The following is a 6,000-nucleotide window of genomic DNA, read 5'->3' as shown; positions in this document are numbered from 1 at the left end:
TCTGCATACGTGCTGGAGCACTTCCACTTTCTGAGAGAACTCTTGGAGGGATAGTCCCTGACATAGTTTACCTCACAGGGTTCCTTTCTTTAAAAAACAAAACAAAACAAAACAACAACAAAACCAAAGGAACAAACAAAACCCTGGTCAGGGAAACTTGGCAGACAATCACATTGGAAAATAATAAACAGGCCTCTGCCAGGAGGGTTTGAATTTGTTACATTCGTCTGGTTGGGACTCGTAGCTGCTTAGAAATCTCTGAATAGCAACAGTAGAGGCGGCAGAGGAGCAATTTTTCTACAGGCATAGGGTTGAAATGATTCTTATTTGGAAGTCTGCCTTTGTCATCAAAGAGTTAGAAATACAGCATTTTTTTTCTCTTAAAGTTTTTTTTCTGAAGAAATGAATATGTAGTAATAAACAGAATTTGAAATTTGCGGGAGCATTCATTTTAGAACAGGACAGTGCAGAAACCCCCCGGTGACACTGATGAATGAGTTTCTGACCAAAGCCCTGACAAAAAATAAATAACCTTACTTGTGGTTTTAGATCTCAAGGTCTTCTGGTGGTTTCGATGGCAATTCTTTTCTGCTTTTCCTAGAAATAAAGGAATTCTTTGTCTCTTCAAGGGCTAGAGCCCCAGGGATTTGAATGGCCAGCTTCTCTGTAGAGTTGCACAAGCCTTACTCTTACTTTCTGTCAATAGGAGGTTTTCAGGTGGTTGTCCCAGCCCACAGTCATCACTATTAATACTATGCTGCGGCAGTCACCTGTGTGAGAAGTTCCCGTTGGTTTGTGCTTTGCTCTCAATGCACTTTGTGCTTATTTTCCTTTTGATATATTCAAGTTAATTGGCTAGGACTTGCAATCATCAGTCAAGTGTTGGCCTTAACTATGCAAAATACTTGTTAAGCACTGATTTTTATTGCTGGTTACGGTCTGTTTCCTGCAGTTGTCCCAAGTGTTTGAATGACCGCTGGAAGAGTAAGTGTTGATGGTTCGGGTGTGAGAGCAGTCTGATGGTTAGGGTGTGAGAGGTCAGATTTTGGTTTTTCCATCAATTTCCTCTGAGGCTTTGGAAAATGCTCCTAATATCTAGAAAAATGTCAAATGAAGTAGAAGAGAAGTCCTAATTTATAATTTGGCACAGTGCTGCACTGGTAATCTGATCTAAATAATTTGAATCTACTTGATAACATTTTCACTTCTTGGTCTAATTACAAATGAAAAATAGATCCTTTTCTTCATCGTCCTGAACTTTGCTCTCGATACTTCCAGGTTCTTTTGTTCTGGGTGCCTGAACAAGTTTGTGTGTGTCAGTTCTTTCTTAAACTCCTTGTTAATAATCTCATCGTTACTGTTCAAAGGATTGAATGAAACCTTTCTCTGAAAAGGACCAGGAGCTGGGACAGTGAAATAATGAAACTGTCTAGAATAAAAGTGATGCCATTAGTACTGGGAATAAAATGCAAATACTTCCAACTCTGAAACACGAGAACGGGAATAGTTGTGTTCTGTGATACTGGTGTTCACAGAGAGTTTTCCAGACTCCAACTAGAGCCTCTAGTGAGAGATGGTTGCAGCTTTATAGTTCAACAGCCCAAAAGCATTTTACTAATTGATGATCTTTGTGGACTGTGAGTTAACTGCAGTGATAACTGTCCAACAGACCTCAGGGACAAAGAAATTGGAGGTATGATTTGTCGGTGTACTTCTGAACTTGCACAACTTCTTGATCTTCTCCTGACACTGAAGGAAGTTGCATGAAGTTGTTGCATGGCTTCAGAAAGACAGCCTTTCTTTTCAACTCTTGGAAATGTCAGTGGTAGCTTCTGAGGAAGACTCTGAAGTGCTCTTTGAAGGTGTCTCTTCACTAAGCAATGAGCAGTAGGGCTGCCGCAAAGTGTATCACACCATGACGTTAACACCCTGCATGCTTTCAGATCTGGTCAAGTTTACTGAACAGTTTGGCATTCAAGTCCATTTCTTACTCAAGCTTGTCATGACGAGGCATGTAAGCTGACGTAATGTGCTGGTAAAAGCTCTTAGAGCATCTCGCTATGAAAAGTAGAATATACCACTAGAGGTACATGGCTGAGCAAAAGCAGTATTGAAGATGCAGAATCACTGGATAGTATTTTACAAGGTTAACCTGGGTCTTCAGATTCGGTTGTTAATCTTTGGAGTTCTCCATAGGGTAACCAGCTGCAAGGGTATCTAAACACACGGGAATAAGCAAAATCTGTTTTCAAAGAGATGGAGACAATCACTTCTCTGACGATGAAAAGGAAAATATCTTCAGTAGCTTCTAGTCCTCTTTTTATTCTTTTAGGGCTAGCCTCTACTATGGCAGTGGCTGTAGCATGGGAAAAGAATGGTTTGGGCAGATTACCGTATGTGTATTCTGCCATCAGCTGGAAAAAAGACCTAATAAATGCTTGTTTCTGTAAGCCCTTGGGTATAAAGCAATAAAGCCACTACAGAAAACCAACTAGTAGGGAATAAACTGGCTTCAAATGTTTACTTTGTCATAGGTTCATCAAAAGGTGTATTCACAATGCGTAAAACTGCCTCTCATAGCTAATCTGTAGTGTTATCCCCAAGTTTTACCTGTTACTGTGATAAGGAGACTTTGTCCTGTTCACTTCCATAGTCTACAGTGTCCTGGGAGTTAAATGGATTCTATTTTGTTTAGTTTTCTCCCCTCTCCATTGCACCTTCTTTTAGTGAATATTTAGTCCAAAAAGTCTCCAGTGTGCTTTATGGGTTTTGTTTTTTTCCGGATCTCTACTACCCCGGCTTTCGTACAGAAGCCCTTAGTCCCCATGGACCTTTGAGTAACGCAGTGAGATGTCTGTGTTTTCTTTGCATGTTGTTATTTCAGTTATCAGGTTGTACTGAGGAGCTTAAGGAAGTCCTATGGGTATCTTAAATGTGGGAAGTCCTCCGTTCTGTTGTTAAGTATGTAGCCTTTAAACAGATAACGGATCAAAAGCGAGGACTTACTTTGATCCGACTAAATGATGATGATGGATGTCATTATTTTCTCAGTGCATTGGAAATGCAAGTTCTCTTCCATACTTGAAGCAGTCCTGTTGCTTTTGAGGATCCTTTCCACTCAAAGGCTTAATACAGTAAGATCTGAAATATTTGTAGTAAACTTGTGTAGATGTTTGATTCCTTTTTCTAAGCATGGTGATCAGTAGACATGAATTTTCACAACCGGAATCAATGAAGTTCTGTTAGTGGAACCTTGTATGCAGGTTTGTGCAATATATGCTGTTCCTTGTCATCTTCAATTTAAGCAGGACTTTGTGTAAAGCCAAACTTCTTAGAATAATAGCAGCAATCCCAGGGGACATAAAAGAAAGTATCTTGGGAACAGAGCTAGACCTGTGGTTTTGATGTGTCATCCTAACTTTGTTTTCAAATGAGAACCAGTTCTGTAGTTGCAAGGAAACCTTCAACGCCAAAACCAAGTCAATCCTCTAAAATACTGCCTGCTTGAGCTGTCAGAGAGCTTTAAACAATAGCTCTGAGGTATGAACTGACCCATTCTTAAAACTGTGCCAATCTGAGTGCCAGTAGTGATCATAGAACCATGGAATCATTAGGCTGGAATAGACCTCTAAGATCATCAAGTCCAACCGTCGACCTAATACCACCATGCCCACTAAACCATGTCTGGAAGCACTACATCAACACGTTTTTGAACACCTCCAGGGATGGTAACTCCACCAGCTCCCTGGGCGGCCTGTTCCAATGCTTGATAACCCATTCGGTAAAGAAATTTATCCTGATGTCTGATCTAAACCTCCCCTGGTGCAATATAGAATCATTTTGGTTCGAAAAGACCTTTAAGGTCATCAAGTCCAACCATTCTCCTAACACTACCAAGCCCACCACTAAACCAGGTCCCTAAGCACCACACGTGTACGTCTTTTGAACACCTCCGGGGATGGTGACTCTACCACCACCCTGGGCAGCCTGGTGCAGTGTCTGACCACTCTTTCAGTAAAGACGTTTTTCCTAATATCCAATCTAAATCCGCTGGAGGCCATTCCCTCTTGTCCTGTCATTAGTCACTTGGGAGAAGAGACCAACACCGGCCTCACTACAACTTCCTTTCAGGTAGCTGTAGAGAGCAATGATGTCTCCCCTCAGGCTCCTCTTCACTAGGCTCAACACTCCCAGTTCCCTCAGGCGCTCCTCACAAGCCCTGTTTTCCAGACCCCTCACCTGGACCCGCTCCAGAACCTCAAGGTCTTTCCTACACTGTGGCGCCCAAAACTGGACACAGCTCTCAAGGTGTGGTCTGACCAGTGCTGAGAACAGGGGCACGCTCACTGCCCTGCTCCTGCTGGCCACACCATGGCTGACACAGGCCAGGATGCTGCTGGCCGCTTTGCCCACCTGGGCACAATGCCGGCTCACCTTCAGCCGGCTGCCGACCAGCACCCCCAGGGCCTTTTCTGCCGGGCAGCTTCCCAGCCACTCCTCCCCAGCCTGCAGCGCTGCGTGGCCTTGGTGTGACCCAGGTGCAGGACCCGGCACTTGCCCTTGCTGAAGCTCATCCAGTTGGCCTCGGCCCCTCGATCCAGCCTGGCCAGATCCCTCGGCAGGGCCTTCCTGCCCTCGAGCAGATCGACACTCCCACCCAACCTGGTGTCATCTGCAAGCTCCCTGCGGGAGCACTCGATCCCCTCACCCAGCTCATCCCTGAAGATGTTACACCAGAGCGGTCCCAGTCCTGAGCCCTGGGGGACACCACTTGTGACTGGCCGCCGGCTGGATTGAACTCCCTTCACCACCACTCTCTGTGCTTGGCCGTCCCAGCCGCTTTTTAACCCACCTTAGAGTGATGATCTGAAATGTCCGAGTCCTTTACTGTTTCACTGTTCATTGAGATAGAAAGCAAGACCGTGTCTATAGACATCTTGCATTCTGAAAAATGTAGAGCCCAGACAGGCTGATAGCGTCAATAAAATGAGTAAAAGAACAGATGTACGAGGATATTAAACTGAACAGCTGCAAAGTCTTAGATTTGGAATTGCTTTTTCTTAGGTATGTATTGTAAAACTGTAGCCTTACTGCTGTAATTATTGTCAATTCAGGATGCTTCAGTTGCAGGGCGTACACATGTTAATTGGTGGAGATTAATAATATTTATGTCCTTGAAGAAAAACTGCCTTCACTGATTTTTCACTTCTTTAGGGGTTTTGAGAACAACTTAGCTGTTTTCGCAATTTGTCAAGTGTGGCGCTTTTCCTAAATTAAATACTTGAACTTACTTTAAGCTGTCAGACTTACTCATTGCTTTGCTCTTTAAGACCTTACATTTAATACTCAGATGGTTGAGTTCTTAGAAGTCTTGTTCTGACCAAATTCAGACCTGACCTTTGTGATTTACAATTCTGCCTATTCTTTTCAACTGATGGGGGATATACTTTCCTGACTTGTAAATAGTTCGGGACTTCTACGTATGTATGTTTACTTTTTTAGCAGAGAATCCTAATACAAAGTTAATAAATTGAGTTGTCACGGTGTTTAAAAAGTAGGGATTTCTGTGACTATGAAAGACATCATGCAGGTTAACGCAGCCTCTGTGTTTTTCTAGGTGAATCTAATGAATTACCCTTTTGAAAACGTGGGCTTTCATGTTCCTCATCAACGTTTTCCTTTATTTACTTTCCGAGTGCTGTCTGATTGGTTTGATAATAAGGCAGATGTCTACGGGTGGATCTATTGATCCGGTTTGTTTGTTCTTTTTAAGGCCAGATTCTTAACATGGGAATAGGGGTGAGCTACAGTCAGCATAGGGAGAAATAATCAGTTTAGCTCAGGTGCTGGAACAGTCTGTATGCAGCAACGTGAGCTTATTTACTCTGCTGTTGTGCTGTGCTCTGTTGTGTAGTTGTACCCTCAATATTTCATCGCCGTGTATTTTTCTGTTTAAAGTACACAAAACCAAAACAAATGCTCATTCCCAGTTCCAACGTA

Source organism: Leptosomus discolor, unplaced genomic scaffold (genome assembly GCF_034619465.1).
Source record: "Leptosomus discolor isolate bLepDis1 unplaced genomic scaffold, bLepDis1.hap2 HAP2_SCAFFOLD_45, whole genome shotgun sequence".
In the NCBI taxonomy this organism is placed as follows: domain Eukaryota; kingdom Metazoa; phylum Chordata; class Aves; order Leptosomiformes; family Leptosomidae; genus Leptosomus; species Leptosomus discolor.
Note: the sequence above shows the minus strand (reverse complement) of the source record.